Raw genomic sequence first — 24,306 nt, 5'->3', positions numbered from 1 at the left:
TTTTCTGCGTGTTTTCTTCGTTTTGAAGAAACCATTTTCTGAATAATAACTGAGTATAGATTGTTGTCAATCGATAGCTGTAGTGGTAAGAGCTTTAGAGTAAAAGTAGCTCTAATTTCATTATTTGATCGCAATTCTACTCCTTACAAATCGTTGCGAGAACTGTTGAGCTAAGGAGATGGCACAGCCAAGTTTTAGAAACATGCAGTTCCTATGTTTCGTAGCTGATATCACTCTTCAGGATAGGGGTCAAACAAGAATATGATGGTATAATCGAACGTTTGATACAAAGAAATAAGCCTTGCCTCAAATACAATCATCAAAACATGTTCAGAGTGCATAATAAGATTTAACGTCTCGCGACAGGTACCGTAATAAATACAGTACCGGTTTTCAAGGTAAATGGACTGGTCGAAACGAGTAACCTCCCAGCCTGTAAGAACCACCGCGGCATTTGTTAAAAGCGCTTCAGGTAACACACTGGAAAAGTAGACGAAAATGGTTGAATCGGAAAGCGAAAGAGGCCCTACCACAGAGTCCCCGTCACTTAACGTGATTAGTGATGGGGAGCTCGTGAATGAGTCGTTCAAATGAACGCTTCACTTCAGTGAAGTGTGAACTAACCACTCAATTTCAATGAGCTGGTACTTCAAACTCTTCACAGATAGCACACTCCACACTTTTTTCTAGTTCACTCACTCTCTTCTCCTCTCCCTCTCCCACTACATCGGCGCTACGTCACTCATTCTCCCTTAACTTCAGTCCTCCCTCTGCTGCCTGTTGACGAATCGCGCGGGGTTTGTGGGGAAAGATAGGTTTACGAGGGGCTGGGGAGGTGAGGGGTGAGGGGAAGGCGGCGTCAGCTGCTAAGTGCAGTGCTGACATTACTCGTGACTATTTGTGTATTTATACTTCGCGTCTACGGGTAGCCTACTGTTGGCAGCGCTTGCAGACAAATGAATATTAAAGATATAAACGAAGGGGCTGGCTGTGTGAGCACGCACAGCCAACATGAAAATAAAAGGTTTGTTAATACCACTGAAAGAGGGATTTTACTTGAAATCGTACCAATGACTACAGATGACAGTTTACGTTTTGAATCTGGAGGGTTATTATTCTCAACAAAAATAAAATCTACAGGAAAACTTGTGAATAATTACTTAACGTAGGTATATAGACTGTGACAGTGGTAAACATTCTATTTTGGATTAAATTTTACAAGGAACATAAAAATTGGACTGCATTTCGTTGGTAGCCCTATTTTTCAGTTCATGAATACAACAAAATAATATTTCATTTGGCAGATAAAGACTTTTTTGGACGCTTCATGAGAAAATTTCGAGCAAGATTAAATGTAATAACTTCTTTATATGTGACAGGCTTCTCTGTTTATCTTTCCTTTGTCCCCTTCGCCCATGCTCTATTTAAGTTAACTCAGACGCTGTAAAGAGCGTAAAATGTTGCGTGCACGTTACTGCATAATTCGGCCATCTGTTGGTAAAATTATGAAGTATTACGAAGCTTCATTGTACGAGCGAGGCGAAGCGAGCGTAGCAGCGGCTGAGCGGCGAACTGGGCAACTTCGACAGGCTTCCGTATTTCACGAATGAACTACTTCATTTGAACGCTTCACGGCAAAGAGTGAAATGAATGAAGCAGTTCACTGGAATGAACGAGTTCGACCCATCTTTAAACGTGATGGGGTGCCCTTAGAAATCATATTTTTGGTCTTGAACCGAAAAAAACTGCAAGTGACAATTTTCATGCGATATGTTAATAGGTAAACTCAGTGAATTAGAAGTTGGGAAGAAAGGTTAGAGTTTCGAGTCCCGTTCGCAATGAGACTATCAGAAACGGAGCACGGGTTCAGTGGGACACGGATGAGGAAAGAATTATTAAAGCCCTTTTAAAGGAGCCACACAGGCGCTTGGCTGGTAGCTAAGGGTGTGGCTAGTAAAGCACTGTGTTGATCAGGATTGGCGATTACTTCGCTTTTATAAGATTCTTCAACTTTATTTTATACTGCTCGTTTGATGATATTTTTCCTAGTTCACTCAGTGTCTGCTTTATTAGCATCAAAATGGTTGAAATGGCTCTAAGCACTATGGGACTTAACATCTGTGGTCATCAGTTCCCTAGAACTTAGAACTACTTAAACCTAACTAACCTAAGGACATCACACACGTCCATGCCCGAGGCAGGATTCAAACCTGCGACCGTAGCAGCAGCGCGGTTCCGGACTGAAGCGCCTAGAACTGCTCGGTCACAGCGGCCGGCTATTACCATCACATACATGGGTGCGAGAAAAGCTATAATGCCTGTACAGTAAAATAGCAACTACGTTACAGTGTAAAGCGTTATATTCAAGGACAAATACATTAACTGATGAAACAAATGTGGATACCAAGCAGAAAGTTTAGTAGAAACACATCCATAGCACCTTCTCGTAACTAGCAGTAGCTAATATACTGAAGCACACTGTTTGTCTTTACTGCAGTGTCCCTTCGAGTCATGCGTCAAGCGGCTTTCTCAGGAATATCAGTCACTTTGACTTCCTCGTTTACACAGATACCCCGCAAGCCTCCGTGCGGTGCATGGCGGAGGGTACACTGTGCCACCACTAGTCGTTTCAATTCCGTTCCAGACAAGCGAGTATAAAACGACTGTCTGTATGCCTGCGTACGAGCCCTAATTTCTCGTATCTTGTCTTCGTGGTGCTTAGGCGAAATGTTATGATGCCGGCAATAGGATCGTTCTGCAGTCAGCTTCAAATGCCGTTTCTCTGAATTTTCTCAATAGTGTTCCTCGAAAAGAAGTCGCCTTCTGTCCAGGGATTCCCACTTGAGTAGCACTCGCGTGTTATTCGAACCAACCGGTAACAAATCTAGCAAGCCGCCTCTGAACTGCTTCGCTGTCTTCCTTTAATTCGACCTGGTGCGGGTCCCAAACACTTCAGCAGTACTTAAGAATAGGTACTACCGTCCTATAAGCGACCTCCTTTACAGACGAACCACACTTTCCTAAAATTCTCCCAATAAGCCGAACTTCTTACGGAGAGCCACGTAGAGAACATGCATCGTAACTTGGTCCGACGTATTCAGTCGCGTTCAAATCATGAACTTTAGCAAGCCGACCAACTTACATCATTTTACTCTTGTGTACAACACCCTCCTAGACACTTTGTATGGCCGTATGCTTAGTAATCACATTATCAGTGAAACTCAACCACTCTGTTACCTCCATTCTTCACCTGCCCGTACGTCCGAGAAATCCCGCATCAAAACAGTATATTTTATACTGTATACTGGAGTACTTACATACAAAAACTTCATATACAGTGGGCCTGTACGTGCACCATCGTGCCTTACACGGAGGTCTATACGTCCCCATGTCCTTCTTGACATCTTGCGGAGCATCTCAGGACTTACACTTCAAAACTTTCGTCAACACTTTCGTGGAATTCTTCCATAGTCTTGTACCGACTTTGAGCCACTTGAGACTTGATCATTCCCCATAATGTGTTGTCATTATGCCCTTTTCTTCGCCCTGAGACGTTAACCACGTTTGCAACATGTCCAAATGCGAATTTTCATTCACGCACGCTTCAAAGAAATATGGCCAAAACAGTTATCGTGATGAGATCCCGACACGTATAATACTTTAACATAAGAAGGGTCCTCTCCAACTCTTGCACACAACGGGGTTTTTCCTTAGACCAAAGAACCACATTCCTTCAATGTGGAATGCAAAAAATCATAAAGTAACGCTATTGAGCGAGAAACGGCCTTTGGAATTAGACTGAGCGATGGTGGCACACCTTTCCTCTCACGGTTTCTTACGTCCATCATGAGGTGGAGCAGTGACAGCACGCTGGACTCACATCCAGAAAGCCGTCACTTCAAATCCTCGTCCACCCATCCAGATATAGATTTTCCGCGATTTCCCTGAATCATTTTTTGCAAATTACGTGATGGTTCCTTTAAAAGGGCACCGCCGATTCCCTTCCTCATCTTTCCCTAATCCGATTTTATGCCCAGTCTCTAATGACCACGTTGTGGACGGGACTTTAAATACTAATCTTTCTACATTCCTTCCTTGTCTTTGGCACTGCCTAAAACAAAGGCCCATTTCTCCCCATCAAGCGTGGTTACTTTACGAGGCGGAATGCTGCCAAAGTAAGGACACCAATAAAACAATTGTTTATGTCCCCGACTGAACAAAGTCAAGAGAGGTACGGGGACTTCTCGTACACACTGCGCTGCTTTCCCTGTCAAGTAAATATGTTACCTCTGATGTGCTTAGAATATAAATCGCTCATCTCAGAAACTCTGGTATGAACCATTTGCATGTGAAACTGGGCGTTTTACCACGAGAGACATTGAATGATCACCTTTTCAAAGTGTAAAAGACCCTACACACATACCAGGCTGTCGTCCGGCCAACCAGCCAACCATTTTCGTGGCAGCCTCCACACCTCCTGACCAACTGCATCGATTGTAGCGCCGCCCTGTTCCCTATCGCTGGTTGCGAATTGTTTATAGTAATTTCATTGAGGCTATGTTTGACAAGGGGTTGCTTTTTTTTTACACAGAAACAAAACTGGTATTTGGTTATTTTAGAGGTAACAAGGCCAAGAAAAGCCGAAAGAAAGCTGTGGGGAAAGAATGGCATATGCAAAGAAACAAATTCACCCACGCTCTTGTTACTTAAGGAGCTAGAAGCCAATGATTTTCGTAATTATCTAAGAATGGATTAAACATGCTTTTCGGAGCTGCTGAACATCATGAAAACATTCTTATAGGAAAGGAATACAGTCATGAGCGAGACTGTAATCTGCAAGGCTGGTCTGTTAGCTATATTACGGTTTCTAGCCACTGGACAAGTTACAAGGATCTCAAATTTAGTGCTGTTGTATCTCCACAAATACTATCGAAAATGACTCCTGAAACCTGCAAAATGATTTACAGTTGCCTGAGAGAATATATCAAGGTAATACAAAGCAAACATGAATTTTATGCCCGTACCATAAATAATAGTAATGAAAGAAACAGAAGATCCCTCATTGTTGGAAAATCACAAACTCTGTAACCACATCTCTATCTGCCTCGCCATCTGCGACATTTTAAACAGCGTATATTTTCGCACGGACGGACAGCGCTATACACGGCACAGTTTGTTGGATGAATTGTGGTGAGATAGGCTATCGCCAACCGAACGTCGGAAGAGGAAAACTGGTCGGGTAGTGCCCAAACACGTCCAGTTTATCGGACGGACGATAAATTGGTACGTAAAAGACGAATTTCGGTAACGTGGCCGCGCGGTTTAGCCGCGCGGTCTTGGGCGCCTTGTCACAATCCGTGCGGCTCCCCCCATCTGAAGTTCGAGTCCTCCCTCGGGCGTGGGTGTGTGTCTTTGTCCTTAGGATAATTTAGGATAAGTTGTGTGTAAGTTAGTTTAAGTTAGATTAAATAGAGTGTAGGCTTAGGGATCGATGACCTCAGCAGTTTGGCCCCATAAAGACCTTACCACAAATTTCCAATTTTTCGGTAACGTGCGGAAACAAAATATTGGTATAAGAGGACCAAAAACACATGTTATTCAATGTCGTGACTTATGGCTATGTGTCCCAGTGCTTAATGTAATTACGCTATCTGAACAACGAACTTTTTCAAGGGGCCTGATAGTGTAGCACAGCTATTCAGTCTTCAAAATGCAGGGCTGGGATTTCAGTGAAGTGGTCAAAGCAAAGTGGAACAGAGCAACATGTACATCCGTTAAAGCCATTTTCTCACATTTAACATCTCTTCTGAATTCAAGCAGTCCAATATGAAATGCCACACTAATTACATTTTCAAAAGATGGTACTGGTATCCCTAGGGCTGTTACACGTCCCGATTAATCGGGAATGCCTCGATTTCTCAGTATTTGTCCCGGTGCTGCAAAAAGGCTCAATCGGGGCGCTAAATGTCCCGATTTTCAAGTAAGATTTATATTCTAATGGTTCAGTATATTAAAACGAATTAATATATGACATATAAGCAGCCACCAGTTGTTGGCTCTCATATTGGGTCTCATGTATTTGATTGCAGTTGGCAACGTTGTATAACAACCATCATTCACTTGTTCATATTTTTTAGTAGCTTGAGTTCCATAAATTCATTTACCATTGCAGCGCAGTGTGTGAGTTCTCATTGTTTCGTGATGCCAAAAGCGAAACGTACGTAAATGACGGATACAAAAAAATGTCCTTTCATAAAGACAGGCAACACAAATGGGAAAGCATTCTGCAAATTTTGTTCCTGTTATTTTTCAGGTAAGTTTAGTGAGAAATGACTTCACACCATACTGAGACTCAAAAGCACGAAAGAAACACTCAAGGAGAGTATCTAAAGTTGCTATGTTATACTGTGCTCTTTTCAAATATATTTTAGTATTATGCTCAGTAATGACACATAGGTCAGTTTTTCGAGCCGTCTGAAGTCTCTCCTCACCCTCATCTTATGATTGGATTTCCGTGGATTTTGTCCCGATTTTAGTACCAACATTTACGGCTATCTCAGATATGCCAATATCATAACCTGGCTTTGGCCAAGCAAACTGTAATGCAGGCTTGTAATTCGGCGTAGAGAGTTAACTTTATAACACAGAGAAAAGTCTGAGGATGAAAAGACAGTAGTGTAAATTTACTTAAGGTTTCTCACGTTGAAGTCTTACAAAATCAGCGATCCTTCTCATGACGAGCTTTTATTATGTAAAGAAGTACACAGCGTTAAGTCACGATATGGAAATATGTGTGGTTTGGTCCTGTTGTTTAGATATTTTGTTTCTTCGCGTTACCAAAGTTCGTCTCGTATACCTCGAATAGGTGATCATTGAAATATCTCTCTTGGTAAAACGACAAATTTAGCATGCGAGTGGCTCGTATCATTGTTTTTTGGGACGGGCGATTTATATTCTAAGCACATTTTTGTGCGGTTCTGTGCGTAGGAGCCATGTACCTCCCCTGTAGGAGTTGCAGAGTTCCGTAGATGGTGTTCATATGACGTGCTACAAACGCACACTCCTCGTAGGAATGTGATTTGGTGTACAGTGATTCAACATTCCATGTGGGAAAACGGCGTCGCTCCATTCAGAACTGAGTCTGTGCCCTCTCACGCAACAGAGTGCCTGAAACGTAGTGACAACAACGAGCACAGAAAACAAAACTAATCAGAAAAGCATACACAGTGCAAAGCCGCCAGTCACCGCAAGAACCGGTTCCGTTATTTGGCCGGCCTTAACACGAGAGTCCTTGCCTTGTCTGGGGGTCAAATTATTTGAAGGTGAACCACAGCGGGCCGTGAATGTTCGCCAACCGCTTCCGGATAACCGTGGCTCAGTGATGTTGTTGACACTACGCCGTTCTACCCGTTGATCAGGAATTAGACATAGGCAAGTAATCAAGGATAAGTTCTATTTAGTCCCTGATTCATTAACTGCGTTTATATATCGGTGACTATGACCTAAGTCCGAGCCCAAACAGTTTAGCTTCATTTCGTATCTAATATTATGTAGTTCTTTTTACATACAGTGGTGTCCAAAATTAAAGCAACAAACGGAAATTTTGCAATGTTTCTTTTATTTTGCCGCAAACGGTTCAAACAGGTGATAGTAAAGTAGAAACAATGTAAAGAATCAGAACGTAATCAACATATTGGATTTGCACGCACATTCTGACAATTGGTTAATGTGCTCAGTATGGGGTGTCACCACCTCTGACACCAACACAGACCTGATGACGACGAGGCTTGCTGTGAGTGATGTCATCAATCTCGTGTTGAAGCAATAACGCCCATTCTTCCTGCAGAGCTACCCACAAGTTTAGGAGAGTGGTTGATGGATACTGACGTGAAGCAACCTGTCTGCCTAGTGCATCCCAGACATGCTCTTTGCGATTCAAATCGGGAGAGCGAGCAGGCCACGCTACGTGCGCAAAAAACATAAACCACCCGTGCTCTATGGGGTCGAGCATTATCGTCCTTAGAAGTTAAGTCCCACAGTGCTCAGAGCCATTTGAACCATTATCGTCCATCAGTACGAAGTCTGGGCCCAGAGCACCTCACAACTGCCCAAGATCACCTCACGATACCTGACAGCAGTTAAATCTTGCTGATTCAACCGTACAATTTCATGAAGAGATGTTCGAGTGGTCAACCTGCCACACCATTAGACCATTAGGGATCCTCCTCAATGTCTGTCTCTTTCCACAATGTTTGGGTCCCGAAATAGTGTTCCACGTACCCTCCAGATGCGAATCCGTCGAGAATCACTTTCCAGACCAAATCGGGACTCATCTGTGATAAGAACACTGGCCCATCAGTCGACAGTTCAGGTGGCATGTTGACAGCTCCACTCTAGACGTTCCCTTCTGTGAAGACACGCCAGAGGTAAACAGACAGCAGGTCTCCAACAATAAAGGCCACTCTGCTGAAGCCTTCTGTATACCGTTTGCCTCGATACAACACGTCCATGGGATGCTGCGGGGTCATATGCCTGTATGTGGTGTGCGTACTGTAAGACCTTCAGTACACACACCATCAGATTATTTGACTTGTCGCTCTAACGAAGTAGGCGAGTGTCAGCAATATGTCTCATGGTCTTATCGTGGCGTGTTTATCTTCTGCCGTTAGGTCAGACGATAGAAATGCCTCTTGCACGCTTAGAGTAGCAGATTGACAGTGACCAACTTTAAACAGAACTTGATTAATTTTCACACACATTTATTAAAATAATAACAAGCATAAAAATTACTTAACTTGGTTCTGGATGCTATTTACAGTTGACAATCTGAAGTTCCTTTGGTATTGGTACGTTAATCTTATTCTCATATATATCTCTGATACTTGACAAAAGTATCTATACATTTATCTTCATGGCTACGTACAGGAATATGGTAATCTTATTAGGCGCAGCAGAAACTTAACTATATACTGGTACAGAAAAATGTAGAGCTCGTACAGACTGGTACAGACTGGTGCAGACAAATGCAGACTGACTAATCGGAGGTCTGTACACTCGTTATAATACCTTGCGCGTTCATGTACCACTGCGCGAGTGTGATCCGCAAGGAGAAAAGGTTCTACGTTAGCAGCAATCTCATTGGCTGCATTGCATATTAATATGCGGATCGGCGGAAGCAGATTTGGTCCGTCTCTATGGCAGCGCCATCTCGTAGTGCGGAGACGGACGAGCGCTGCGCCTGTGCTGTTGTGCTTAGCAGGGCGCGCTCTAGTGGGAAAGTTGTGTACGCGCTGACTACGCGGAACTATGTACACAACACTGTACTAAGGGGATACCGTCGTGCCCTTACAGCCAAATAACGGCCCACTCTTTCTGATGTCACCCGAGGTCGGCCCTGTCCTTGTCTCTGGGATACAGTTTCGGCCTCCATAAACTGTCGCCTCATCTGAGAAACAACAGAACAATTCACATTAAGCCATCGGACCTCACGAGTTTGCGATTCTCCTTTTTCCATTCTTCCTATGGCCCTCCACATCAAAGAGTCTGTAGGTGTCTTCGCTGTGCCATATTGTACCGTCTGTGGCAGTGTACACAGCGATTGTGGATGTTGGACTACCCTGCAAACACTATCCAGTTTGATAGGCGCCCTGACGTCATTGCTGGCGTGGTTGTCCGTTGATCGAAATGCCATCTATCGTACAGAACACTATCGTAACAACATCTGTTGGCAGTTTGTATGGTTATGTCGTGAATTAGACACAGGACGGGGATATAGCAGTTTGTTGCTTTAATTTTGGACACCAGTCTATATTACAAGACATTCTGTTCACTCGGCGGTCCTTTACTAAGAGGGAGAAAAAAACCTGCCCGACACAAGATAACTGTAAACAATTATCTTTGAGATGACGAGCACTGGCCGGTAGCTGTGGCCGAGCGGTTCTAGGCGCTTCAGTCCGGAACTGCGCGACTGCTACGGTCGCAGGTTCGAATCCTGCCTCGGGCATGAATGTGTGTGATGTCCTCAGGTTAGTTAGGTTTAAGTAGTTCTAAGTTCTAGGGGACTGATGACCTCAGATGTTAAGTCCCATAGTGCTCAGAGCCATTTGAACCATTTTGACGAGCACTTCTCCAACGTTCTACTAACAATTAACGTCTGGAGTTTGCAACATTTAGATTATACACTATTCGTCATAAAGGCTGTCACAACTATGAAAACCCTTCTAGCGCTTGCTGCAACTTTCAAGAGAGGAGCTGGTAAATTGCATCCTCCTCAGTATTTTCAGTTATCCTGGGTACTGGTTGTCAGAGAATTATCAGCAGAGTCGCAGCGGACCGAGGGAAAAACGTGCATAGTATCTGTTATCGCAGACAACTGTTTTCTTTCACTGCTGTTGTTTTCATATGACCCGGCGTCTAATAATTGTCCTGACTGTATTTGTTCTCAAAACGCAGCATCCATCCGCGAATGTATACATTGTTGTCCGTGCCCCCACCGCGTGCAGGTGGACCAGAATTATACTTCCATTTTTACAGTGACTTTCCTGCTGTTTTCACTGCGGTAATATCTGATCATTTATCAAGGGCTGTCTACACTGTTACATCACATTTCGGTGACTCGCGAAATGTTATAAGAGGAGTTGTATACTCCTTAGAGGAGGCTTTATTTTAACTTGACTACCGGATTTAATAATCACTTACGATCAGCAAATTCATAGCTTAACTGTAAATACACACAGCCATAAAAGCAATGATCGTCTTCACTATCTTCAGAGTGCGGTAAAACGCAAGAAGAATACTGTTTATATGGCTTTATGCGCTTCTCATTGTACTGATTCTGGAAAATTTGTGTGCAGTCATTCGCTGTTGGTTATATCTTCAAGTGTCTGCTAGTACAGATTTCTCAGCATTTCCGTGAAATTCTCCCGTGAGTCAAGCTAACCTGTGGCAATTCATGCTGCCATCTATCTACTATTTATCTTCTATCTTCTATACATGTATAAATATAAGTTCTGTATGTATGTTCAAGGTAATCTGAGCAACTATTAAAAGGATTTTGATACTGTTTTCAGTAATAGAGGAGCTGGTTCAAGAGGACGGTTTCTGTTTATAATTTATAAATATTTCACGCAAACTGACTAAACTATGATGAATTAAATTTCCCCCACTGCTGTGAAAACGACGCTATTGCAAACTAGTGGTGACTGGTAGAATTCCTTGGGATCATCGATACATATTGTAAATTAAAGTCGTCAGATGCTTCTTTCTATCTGTGTGTGAAGGCTAATCTCAGGAGCTACTGCACGTGTTGTGATACGGTTTTCACTGACAGGTAGCCGGATTCACGAGGAATGTTTGTGGGCACAGGAGACACGTGTAAGGCTGTCCAGCTACAACACCAGGCCGGCACGAGATGGCGCTACTGAGAGGACTGCACTAGAGAGCCTGTATAGGGAGAGAGTGGCTATAGGTGAAGTTGCCCGTGATTGGTTGATTAGCTTTGGCGCCATTTTTCTGCCAAACGTCTCTCGCGCTTCCTATGTTCGCCGTGCTTTTGAGTTGAATTGAAGTTCAGAGGACTTTTGGAAATGATTAAAAGGTATTTGAATTATTGAGAGACTTGTTATGCGTTGTGCATGCTTGTTCGATTTAGTTTTATATCGTTTTTAGTACGTAATTAGTGTTTGCGAGCATACTGGTAGCATCACAAGCTTTTCTGAAGCCAATATCTGAAAGTCCTTGCTGGAAACGGAATGTTCCTGTAATTGTTTTGGCATGTTCATTCGACTTTATAGCGTCAAACTTTATTTCGTTCCGAATCAGAACACAACGCATTATTTTGGTTTCAGTATTATTGCCTGACTGTTGACGCAGGCACGTCGTAAGCACGTTTTCCGTAGTTGTCGTGGTTGCTGAAACATTATTCGTAGTAAATAATTGTAGGTACTCTTGAAGACAGTTTTTAATAGGCCTACTTACTGTGGGGTAGAAGGGATACGGTAGTTTTCTTGTTATATTTGGTCGTTATTCCAGTAGCCTACATTTAACATTACCTGATTTTTGTAATCTTTTTCGTTTGTTATCTACGAGAGGTGATGTGACGAGAAGTACTAATACGTCTCACACTTTTTGCGTGTCACAAGTAAACTACTGCTTACGACTTTCATTCATCTGACGTAATACAGGTACGTTAAATCTTTAGCGTTATGCACTTCCGATACAAAACAAATGCTATACACTATTTTTTTTATTTACGTTACTTTAATTGCAATATGTCTAGTAAACGAAGTTTAAAGGAGATAAATGCAAGTAACGAATAATTTTTACAGCCACTGTATCAAATTTTCCTGTGATGTACGTAGTAGGCTACTACGAGTATATTATAGCTGTAAAGAAAGGCATTTAACGAATGATCTCGCCATATTGTCTTGTGCTTTTGATTCGGCGAGTGTGTACTCCACTACTCCACTAGTGGCCATTCAAAAGTCCCGCCCGCAGTTTGGCAGAAAAATGGCTGCCGTATCGTCTGGTTGGCCACTCTCTCCCTATACAGGCTCTCTAGACTGCACGAGTTACTGTTGACTTCTTAAACGACCTGCGATGCACAACATACAAAAGATTTTTGTATAGAGTTAGTGTTTAAGGAGTGCGAATGAGAATGCGGGAAAGTCGCACAAAAATGTAGCTTGTACCAGACTGATGTTGAAGTTGGGCAGCAGACAAGTTGCCATAGCCCGTACCGAACATCATTGCAGTCAGGCAGGCCGGGCCGTGCTGGCACTGCAGTTGGGTGGACCGGGCATCGGAGTACCTCTCAGCTCCATAATTGGCACGAAATGTCACTCCAAATAGCAATTAAATACGGAACGGATAACATTAGTGCATCCTGAGAACTTCCCTCGCGCGCACTGCTTAAATCATTTAAGTTATATGTAAATAATGATATCCGGTTAAATAACGCTGTTATCTCAATTTTAATCATAATTCTACACGGTGGACCATAAACTGAATTACTACACTAGACAATTCGTTTAGCTGTACATACTTAATGCTATCCTTGTGAAGCCGTTGTGGGTTGCTAGTATTTCTATATTTTCAATATCTCCTGTTATTCGTTATTTCATACGAATCTCACACACTTGCACAATAATCTGGAATGGGACGTGAAGTGTTTTCCAAACTGTCTCACTTGTAGACTGACCAAGTTTTTCCAGTCCTAGCTACTTTATCTATGATTAGCGACCAGAGTTGCAAAACTGCCACAGGCTATCTTATGATAGCGTAGGCTATGATAGTTTTCTAGTAGCCTCGGTCAGTTAAGATTGTAACTGTGTTGCCTGTATGTTAGCTAAGTTGCATACCTATCAGGTGTTGCCTCATTTCGACTGCTTCGTTTGCGTATGCTATCAGTGTCTTGCTAATGCCCCTAGAAACCGTATGCAGTGAACCGTCTAGAAACTGATTGAGGATATATAAAGAGCCGCGTAACCTACGGAACATTTTTGTTCTACATAGTTATTTCCCTGCCCGTTACTTAAAAATAAACAGTTTTATAGCAAAATCGAAACTGTCAATGATACTTTAAGTTTTATTCGAAAACTGTTGATTTATAACGTGAAACAGAGGGATGTTGTAGAAAATTTTAAAAAAATACCGATTTTTCATAAGCGCTAGACAACGCAGTTACCACAAAAAAAGGTAAAATAAGAGAAACTCAAAACAAAAACATATCAAATATCGCCTTAAAATCTCATCAAGCTTACTTACATAAAACATGTTTCCGTTCTTCATAAACAATTTCGCATTATCGATAATAAGCCTTTCATCATGATGACGATCGTTCTTTTGAGACAAAATAATAAAATAATTATGTAGATTTTTTACGTTTCTGTATGTGAACTGAACTTTCATCGAACGACCTAAATTCATTTCCGTCCAAGTGTTCATTGGAGTATCGTCTAAAAATTCAAAACTAAATCCGTCAGGAACTTTTCGAGATTTGCGGTACCAATGCTTCCCTCTTCTCGAAAAGTTCCTGACGGATTTAGTTTTGAATTTTTAGACGATATATATATACGTTTGTGTGTGTGTGTGTGTGTGTGTGTGTGTGTGTGTGTGTGTGTGTGTGTTGTTATCTGATCCATATTTTATTGGCGTATGGAGTGACATCTCGTAGCAGTGATGGAAACTATGACTTGGTCAGCTAAAACTGAGTTTGACCAGGATCTATACATACCTGCTATACATATTATAAATTAAAGTTCCCCACCACATTTTTCTGTCGCTATGTGAAGGCTAATCTCAGGAACTACTGGAATGAGTCTGATACGACACTCAATAATAGACTGATTCAGAAGGAAGATTCGTGCATGTAATGTATTACCACTTAGTGCTGCTTGCATAATGCCGGTGTGGATCGCTATAGTTGAGTCGGCATTAAGCTGATCCCTGACAGCTGCATTGTGGTGGGCGCGGCAACTTCGCAGGCCTACCTCAGCCAATAATGCAAAAACGATTTTGTAAACGTCTCTATGTGCAACGCCTCGCTGTTGTCACAGTTGTGTAGACGGCTACTGTTTTCACCTGCAGCCGTTAGAGCTTCGCAGTTGAAAGCCGGTAACAGCGCTATGAACTACCATGGAGATACTTACACCATCTCAGATATAGTGCTCACTAAATATTCGCCTGACATCTACGTAAATAAGGTACTGACAAACGATTAAGACTGCTCACAGCGCATAACGCACCACGCCCTGACAGACTTCTATATTACACTGAATATGCTGCAGAATTAGACACATTCTTAACCCACATGTATCGAGAATTCCTCACACAGCGAATAGATCTATGTGAATGAAAAGAGTGCAGGTCATTCCTGTTTATAATAAGTGTACCGACACCAATAAACAGAACCACGACCAATGTCGGTAAAATTCTTCTGTTGCAAGACCGTCCAACGTTTTTTTAAGCTCGAACATTATTACATTCCTAGAGGAAATGAAGTGTCTCACAGATCAAGGCAGTCTGGTGGATGCAGCGTTTCTTGCTACCCAAAAAGCTTTTGACTCGTCACCACACCAATGTCTATTAACAAAATTTCTGTTATGTGGCGTAGAAACGGAAGTGTGGCTTAATGAGTATTTCTTGGCAGGAACCACACAGAAAGTTATCATCGAAGGAGAGTCATCGACAAATGTTGAAGTAACTTCAGGCATGCGCCAGGAATCTGTATCAGGGCTCTTGCTATTCATGCTGTATATTAATGTCCTGACAGGCAATAGTAGTAACCTCAGACTGTTTGCAGAGAACGCTATTATCTGTAACTATCGTTCCACTCTGGCCTCACATAGGTATCTGCTGCTGGACGATGCATGTTCTCATCAGGTTAGTATCTGCTTTGTCTTGCATCACAGGGCATTTAAGAAGATGATGGTAACCCGCACTGGTTTCGTGGTAGTGACTGCTCGCACCAACCTGGTACTGCAGCTTGGCAGCCTTTTGTCTGTCTCTGGTGTCAACAAGCCTTCCTCGTAAATCAATCTATCTGTTAGTAGAAACCATATAAGAATCTCGGCAGTAGTTCCTAAGATTAGTGTTGTGTATGAGGCGGAACTATGGGCCTCGTGGAAAAAGGGTGATCCGGCTGTCACGCGATTTGACTCTTAGTCTGACCACAAGGGGGTGGCCATTGTCGCACGCGTTGATCACGTAGGCTGACGTGAGGATCAATGAACTGCACTTGACGTTTTGTGACGGCTCCCAAACCCAAGGTCCTCGGCGGTACTTTTGGGGCAGCCACCACAAATTGTATAAAGCAGGGCCGGCCAAACGCTGCACAGTGTGCAGACGTGCGGAAGTGCTGCACATGTGCGCACGTGTGCGACAGCGAGCGACAGCGACATCTGTTATTAGACATGTGCCCTAAATGAACGGCGGCGGCTCCTCTTCCCTGTTTATGTGGTACAAGCAAGAGCGTAACATACCCAGTCTCGTTTACTCCTGGTGACCGTAACTTTAACAGAGAAGTACTGAGAAATGGCAGGTACTGTGAAAAAGCAAAGGACGGAAGATCTATGTTCTCAGTCGTTTCGATCAAGCATCAGTGATGAAAATCTCCCGTAACTGCTTGCGTTTGTCAATGAGCCGTGCTTTCGTGCCCGATATTAACTATATCATTTCTCATGACCAGTGATAAACGTGTGTGGATTTATTCCTTTCATAATTAAAAATTGTTTACTAACTGTGCATTATTGCCTCATTCTGCTCCATGTTACATTATTATCAGGAAAATTGGTCATTACACCGATTGTTGTATACTTACATTTAGGTTTTTTTTTAATGTGTGAAGGGCTACGCTCAGCTGAAGTCGATAAAACATAACATTTATCTAATTGTCGGTTATTATGCAGATTTCAGACGGAACTGATGAAAGATATAGCAATAATGGTAAAGGTGATCATCGAGAGGTCTGCGGTTGTCATTCTGTTCAGAGGTCAGTGAGACAGAAATTATGTGGGTGTAACTGAGGGCACCGAGAATTAGTTATAGGAAACCTTGCATTGGTTTAATGTTATTTGAAATCATGACTAAGATTCGTTGGAAGTCGCTAAGTGCTCTCTTTCTTAAATACTAGATCAAAAACATTACGCGTATTTACGTGCCGTCAGTCAAGCTGCCTTAATAAAAACTCACGGTTGTTAAGTGTATTACTTGTCTTACTGGGTTAAACTGTTAACATAAAAGTAGACGTCTCAATGAGTAGACTGTGACAGTATGTTAAATGTTTAATACCTTCCCACGGTTGGCTTGCAAGCTGTGGAAAGAGCACTAAATGCGCCGGTACAGGGTATCTCAGCAAGTGGATAAAGCGACATCTGTGCGTAGAAACATGCACTACATGAACGCTGACGCCTGCGGCGTACACGCTGTGACACGGAAGTTGCACATGTGCAGGAGCACCACACACGTGCAGAATTTCTGGCCAGCCCTGGTATAAAGCGTGGGTAGTGACCAGGATGTAGCTATGTCTGTTGGCCGAAAATAATTAATGACAAAAATTGCGCCAGCTAGAATGAAGAGATAACTTATCTTTATTTTTGACGAAACGTGCACCAGCAATACAAGTCCAAGTAATATCCAAGAGTAATCCGTGTACTGAGCCTTGTCGAATACAATAGCAAATATCACAGTGCAATGGCTCCGCTGTAAACTCCACGAAAGGCTAGCAATAGATAATCGACAATACACTGTCCGTCTCGGGCTTTTTTTTTCTTTATTGTAATTTTAAGCACCTCATACAAGGCGGGCTGTCAGCAGCATATTACGCCGCTCTTCAGCCTTAAGAGGTACAATAAGATGACAGATAGGTGACACAAACAATACAATAAAAACGGCGGGCAAAAATGTAGATACAAAAACAAGAAACATGAAGCCGTTCACGCTGGACGAAAAAGAAAAAAAAAATTAACACTTGTTGACACGGCGCACATAACACGGACGACTGCGACGGCACACGTGAACAGTGGAGGCGTGACGACGAAAGAACACTAAACACAGACGAAGGCACACACACGAGACACTGATGGCGATGATCTCCGGCGCGCGAATGTTCACTGAGCGTGTGCGAGTCCGGGGACCTGCCAAGAGAGGAGGAGGAGGAAGGGGAGTGGGAGAGGGAGAGGGGAGAGCAGAGATGCCATGGGCAGGGGAGAGTGGGGGAGGGGGGAAGGGGAGGGGAAGCCCGGGGGAAGAGGGGCGGAGGACGGAGGAAAAAGGAAAGAGAAGGGAGGGAGGGTGCCTAAAGGTAAGGAAACAGGGAGTGGGGGGAGGATCAAAGTTGATAGGAGGGGTAAATGGAAGGGAGGAGGACATCATCAGGGAGGGGGAGCTGGTGGAAGCCACCTCGGGAGAGGGTAAGGAGGGTCGAGAGATGGAGACCAGGTGGGACGTGGGAATACAGGCGCGGCAGTGGGCGGGGGTGGGAGAGGATCGGGGAGATGAGCGGGTGAGGAGGATCGAGTTTACGGGAGGTTCCGTCTCGGGACCAGCGCTCCTCCTTATATGCAAAGGGCAGAGGGCGCTGCGGACCCGAGCTCAGCCATGGCGCGACCTCTTCCGTCGGCGGTAACGCCCTGAGACGCCGACGGCCGCGACAGGAACTGTGGCCAGCGATGTCACGGTCAGGGCGCGTGTGCGCGAGTTGGTTGGTTGGCTGGATCCGTGGATACAACATGACGGGATGTATCTGGAACATATTAGGCGATTAGAAGTTAGTAGACAGGAATACAATTAAATATTTAGCTTTAATTCACCATCAGCGATGAACGTCGATCTTGACTTTGTACAATAATATTTACAAGTGCAGTTATAGACTAAACTGCGATAACTGCTTTACAATTCTGATAGCTTCACACATATAGATCAACTGTCAATGCATAAACTGTATGTGGCGCCTGGCTAGGTCATAGCTACTGACTACATGCTAACTAGCGTCTCTGCAAATGAGATCTCTGAAGCTATAACAAGTGAACCATACCTATTAAAGTCGGCTGTAGAACTGGACAGTGCGCTAAGCTTGTCTCGTGCGCTAAGCTTGTCCCCGAGTGGGGACGCTCGGTCTGCTAGCGTCGACAGTTGCGACTCGCGGGTCCGATCTGTACTGACGGACCGCGGCCGATTTGAAGCCTACAACCTAGCCAGTGTGGTGCCTTGCGGTGACACCACAATTAGCCTGAACATAGAAACATAAACTGCATTGTGGCACTTAAATTTATACACTGCCACAAATAAATTAGTACACCCTTTTAGGGGTTTCCAGTTAACTCAAGATTTAGTGTTGCAAAATAGAGCAGATGAAGTACATGAAATGATTACATTTATAGATCAATAGAACAAGCGTTTCTGAGGTACCAGGTATCGATTCATGTGAAACCCTCATATTAGTGCGTGGTGTAGCCTCCACATGCGGTCACTCTGGCATCCTGTCCATCATACAGATGACGAATACTGTTCTGCGACACGTTATGCCACGTCTGCTCGAACTGTTCACTCAGTTCTGTAAGAATTATTGGTTGACGACGTGCATCCTGTCTCATCATATTCCACAAGTGTTCAACTGAAGACAAGTCTAGAAATCATGCTGGCCAGGGAAGCTGACGAACGTCTTGTATAGCACACTAGATTTCACGGGCAGTGTGTGGGCGAGCATTATCCTGTTGGAACATCACCTTCCTGTTGCAAGAACAGCAAAAGATTGGGTCTAACAACATGCTGCATATACAGAGTACTGATTAGTGTCCCCTCCAAAAACACCACAGGTTAGCGAGAGCTGTAGCTTGTCACACCCCACACCATAAGGCCTGGGGTGAGCCCAGTGTGTCTTCGACGAATGCATTCGATGACAGAGCTATGGCTAAAATGGTTCAAATGGCTCTGAGCACTATGGGGCTCAACATCTTAGGTCATAAGTCCCCTAGAACTTAGAACTACTTAAACCTAACTAACCTAAGGACATCACACACACCCATGCCCGAGGCAGGATTCGAACCTGCGACCGTAGCAGTCCCGCGGTTCCGGACTGCAGCGCCAGAACCGCTAGACCACCGCGGCCGGCAATGACAGAGCTCTCCAGGCCTAAGTCATATGCTCAAAAGACCATCGCTTGCATGCAGGCAAACTCAGCTTACATCGTTGAAGACCACAACGCGCCATTCCATCTTTCAAATGATCCTCTGATGGCACCAGTCGAGCCGTACATGTCGAGTGGAAGAGAAGCTTGAGGTACGCATGCCTGTAGTCCAAATGCTAAAACAGGTTCACAACAATTCGTACTCACATATCTGGGCTCACAAGCCCTCTTATCTGTGCTGTGGTAGCTGTATGGTCAGCCACTGCTCCCCTTACAATTCGACGATCATGGCGGGTGTCTGTGCCATGTGGACATCCAGAACCTCATTTATGAGTGTGAGAATGTTCACTTGATCACTGATACCAGCATCATTGCACATCTGATGCAGCTCGTCCAACTTGTGTGGCAGTTCTGCGAAAGAACCATCCCGCCACTCATAAGACCACAATTTGACCCGTTTCAAACTCGCTAAAATGGCTGCAGGAAGCACGAGTACATCTCCATGGTATGGTTGTCTGTTTGCTTCACACATTATTACCACACTGAGCCTCCTGACTGTGAGTATTCACTTTTAAAGGGTAGACACAAATGGCGCTCTCACAGGCATGCCATTACGCTCTCTGTTGGCGGACGATGTAGAGACCATTTCAGTACCTCTATTGTCTCACAGGTGGCACATGCCATCATCAGATCAAAATCGAAGTTGTCTTCCAGATGTACTAACTTTTTTTCTGGCAGTGCAGACAAACAAATATGAAGTACTGTAGGCACCCCGGTGGTCCCGGTAGCCTACGGTGGACTGCATGGCCAAGCGGTGACCTCTCCAGTTGTCAGGATGCTAGAAAATGGCTGTAGAAACGTCAGAAACGCCCAAGAAACATTATTAATTCACAACACCTTTATTCCTGCCGAGTACAATGTGGCTTGGTGATATCAACGACCTTCCCCGAGTCCTCGCTGACTCGTAGTGATGACACCAGATCCGGGCCACGCAGTCTTGCTAGCGCAGCGCCGCATGCTGTGACGTAGCGGAGGAATGTCCTTACTTCGGCTGCGCGTGGCTGGCGGCGCCTGGCTAGGCGGCGGCTCGGCTGCGGGCAGCAAGCTGCTGCGCGTGAAGGCTCTGGGTTGGAGTCCCGACACTGTCGGCACGAGAGGCGTTCTCGTAGTGCAGAGTGTACTGTCCCACCCCATCTTCTTCCCTGCTCCTCCTGGTGGGTCGTCCGCGGTGGACGGGCGGAACGGGCTGCAGTCCCCCAGCGTCGTCGACCCACCCGGTTGTGGCGGCGGATGCACAGGGCCTAGGCCCCGCACGATCTCGACAATGGCTCACTCATGTGGTCAGCATTGGCGGCAAGCGAGTCTGCCGCGATGTCTGTTAATCCTAGGTTGATGATTGACAGCGGCAGCAGAGAGGACCAGAGCTGGTACTGTCCTCTCACGTCTGCTGCTGGATGGGCCGCCCTTACTGCAACATCTCCTTAATAAAGATTAACATGTCGATCACCGAGCTGAGCGCTACGCAGCGACCCAGTACACATCTAACTGCAAGTCTAACTGCGAATGCGAGTGCCTTGTTGCTATCAGAGCTGGCGTATTTAAAGGAAGCACGGGCGACGTCCTGACGTCATGCTCGTTTGTAATGAACGCATTCGTTCCACTTATACTGCTGATTCATCTGTCATACTCGTCCCTTAGGTGTTCTTGCGACAGAGTTACGTGTTGTTACGGCAGACTTACGCGAATTTGTGAAATGCAGTACAGCTGACGCTATACCTCTGTCTTGCACTCTACGAAAGTCTCCGTCTAACATAAACCCGCGTGCTAAGCAATTCTCTCTCGCCTGTTGTGTGTAACCCGGCCATTCCCCCTGCGTGTCGACACATTCCATACATGTGCAATCCTTTTACCTCTTGGCTAACTTACTGCCTCTAGCTCTCGGCATAGGCAACGAAACTTTGAGAATATTCCACGTTTCCAACTCTTTACTATTCCGCGACACTACAGTACTATACGAGAAAAGCTTCAGTCAGGTCTTGGTAAGATATGAAGGTAGTACAAAGATTGTCAGCTTGCTTTAAATGTTCAGAAATGTAAAATTTTGCACTTCACATAACGCAAAAACGTTGTTCTCTGTTGCTATAATGAGTCACAATCACAATAAGACCAATCTTACAAATACATCGGTGAAGCAAATCATGTGGAAATGAAATTGTTTGTATTCATAGTTGCAGTTGCAGATAATCCACGTGGCAGACTTCAGTCCATTGATAGGATACTGGGAACATGTTGACAGTCTATGAAGACGACTGATTCAGTATGTTCATTCGACCCCTTCTGGAATAGTGCTTAAGCGCGTAGGATCCTTACAAAATACACTCCTGGAAATTGAAATAAGAACACCATGAATTCATTGTCCCAGGAAGGGGAAACTTTATTGACACATTCCTGGGGTCAGATACATCACATGATCACACTGACAGAACCACAGGCACATAGACACAGGCAACAGAGCATGCACAATGTCGGCACTAGTACAGTGTATATCCACCTTTCGCAGCAATGCAGGCTGCTATTCTCCCATGGAGACGATCGTAGAGATGCTGGATGTAGTCCTGTGGAACGGCTTGCCATGCCATTTCCACCTGGCGCCTCAGTTGGACCAGCGTTCGTGCTGGACGTGCAGACCGCGTGAGACGACGCTTCATCCAGTCCCAAACATGCTCAATGGGGGACAGATCCGGAGATCTTGCTGGCCAGGGTAGTTGACTTACACCTTCTAGAGCACGTTGGGTGGCACGGGATACATGCGGACGTGCATTGTCCTGTTGGAACAGCAAGTTCCCTTGCCGGTCTAGGAATGGTAGAACGATGGGTTCGATGACGGTTTGGGTGTACCGTGCACTATTCAGTGTCCCCTCGACGATCACCAGTGGTGTACGGCCAGTGTAGGAGATCGCTCCCCACACCATGATGCCGGGTGTTGGCCCTGTGTGCCTCGGTCGTATGCAGTCCTGACTGTGGCGCTCACCTGCACGGCGCCAAACACGCATACGACCATCATTGGCACCAAGGCAGAAGCGACTCTCATCGCTGAAGACGACACGTCTCCATTCGTCCCTCCATTCACGCCTGTCGCGACGCCACTGGAGGCGGGCTGCACGATGTTGGGGCGTGAGCGGAAGACGGCCTAACGGTGTGCGCGACCGTAGCCCAGCTTCATGGAGACGGTTGCGAATGGTCCTCGCCGATACCCCAGGAGCAACAGTGTCCCTAATTTGCTGGGAAGTGGCGGTGCGGTCCCCTACGGCACTGCGTAGGATCCTACGGTCTTGGCGTGCATCCGTGCGTCGCTGCGGTCCGGTCCCAGGTCGACGGGCACGTTCACCTTCCGCCGACCACTGGCGACAACATCGATGTACTGTGGAGACCTCACGCCCCACGTGTTGAGCAATTCGGCGGTACGTCCACCCGGCCTCCCGCATGCCCACTATACGCCCTCGCTCAAAGTCCGTCAACTGCACATACGGTTCACGTCCACGCTGTCGCGGCATGCTACCAGTGTTAAAGACTGCGATGGAGCTCCGTATGCCACGGCAAACTGGCTGACACTGACGGCGGCGGTGCACAAATGCTGCGCAGCTAGCGCCATTCGACGGCCAACACCGCGGTTCCTGGTGTGTCCGCTGTGCCGTGCGTGTGATCATTGCTTGTACAGCCCTCTCGCAGTGTCCGGGGCAAGTATGGTGGGTCTGAAACACCGGTGTCAATGTGTTCTTTTTTCCATTTCCAGGAGTGTAGGTCTAGCAGCACATGCTGAACGTGAACAAAGATTAGCATGAATGGTCACAGGATTGTGTCACCTTTGGAAGAGCATCACAGAAATGCTGAAAAAAGTGCAACAGGACAGGCTTGAAGGTGGATGTCAGCTACACCATGAAATTCTAATTACAAAATTTCGAGAACTGGTGTTAGGAATACACTACATCCCCCTACATATAGCTTCCATAAGGACTGTAAAGATAAGATGAGACTAATCACAGCTTGCAAGGATGGGTGTCAGCATTCTTCCTGTACTCTGTCTGTGAATGGCATGGCAAGAAACCCTACATTGTGGTACAATGGGAAGTAGCTTCTGCCATGTGGTGCACAGTGGTTTTCAGAGTATGACTGTAGATGTAAATTACTATTGCTAGTGTGTAATTTGTAAACTTCCATAGGCTCATGTACTTTAATTAAAACTATGTACAACTGATTAATTTAATTAGTATATGGTGAACCTGATGAAATATGAGTCATGGATCAACCACATAGCCATATACAGGGTGAGTCACCTAACATTACCGCTGGATATATTTCGTAAACCACATCAAATACTGACGAATCGATTCCACAGACCGAACGTGAGGAGAGGGGCTAGTGTAATTGGTTAATACAAACCATAAAAAAATGCACGGAAGTATGTTTTTTAACACAAACCTACGTTTTCTTAACTGGAACCCCGTTAGTTTTGTTAGCACATCTGAACATATGAACAAATACGTAATCAATGCCGTTTGTTGCATTGTAAAATGTTAATTGCATCCGGAGATATTGTTGGTATTAAACAATTACACTAGCCCCTCTCCTCACGTTCGGTCTGTGGAATCGGTTCGTCAGTATTTGATGTGTTTTACGAAATA

General features: G+C 44.8%; 1 protein-coding gene across 1 annotated transcript in view; it reads left to right on the top strand.

Moving 5' to 3' along the window:
- LOC126162950 (L-threonine 3-dehydrogenase, mitochondrial) overlaps nucleotides 1-24,306 on the top strand; it is a 273,596-nt gene that overhangs the window by 149,299 nt on the left and 99,991 nt on the right. The window lies entirely within an intron of this gene.

Source organism: Schistocerca cancellata, chromosome 2 (genome assembly GCF_023864275.1).
Source record: "Schistocerca cancellata isolate TAMUIC-IGC-003103 chromosome 2, iqSchCanc2.1, whole genome shotgun sequence".
NCBI lineage: Eukaryota > Metazoa > Arthropoda > Insecta > Orthoptera > Acrididae > Schistocerca > Schistocerca cancellata.
Note: the sequence above shows the minus strand (reverse complement) of the source record. Positions and strands in the feature narration are given on the sequence as shown.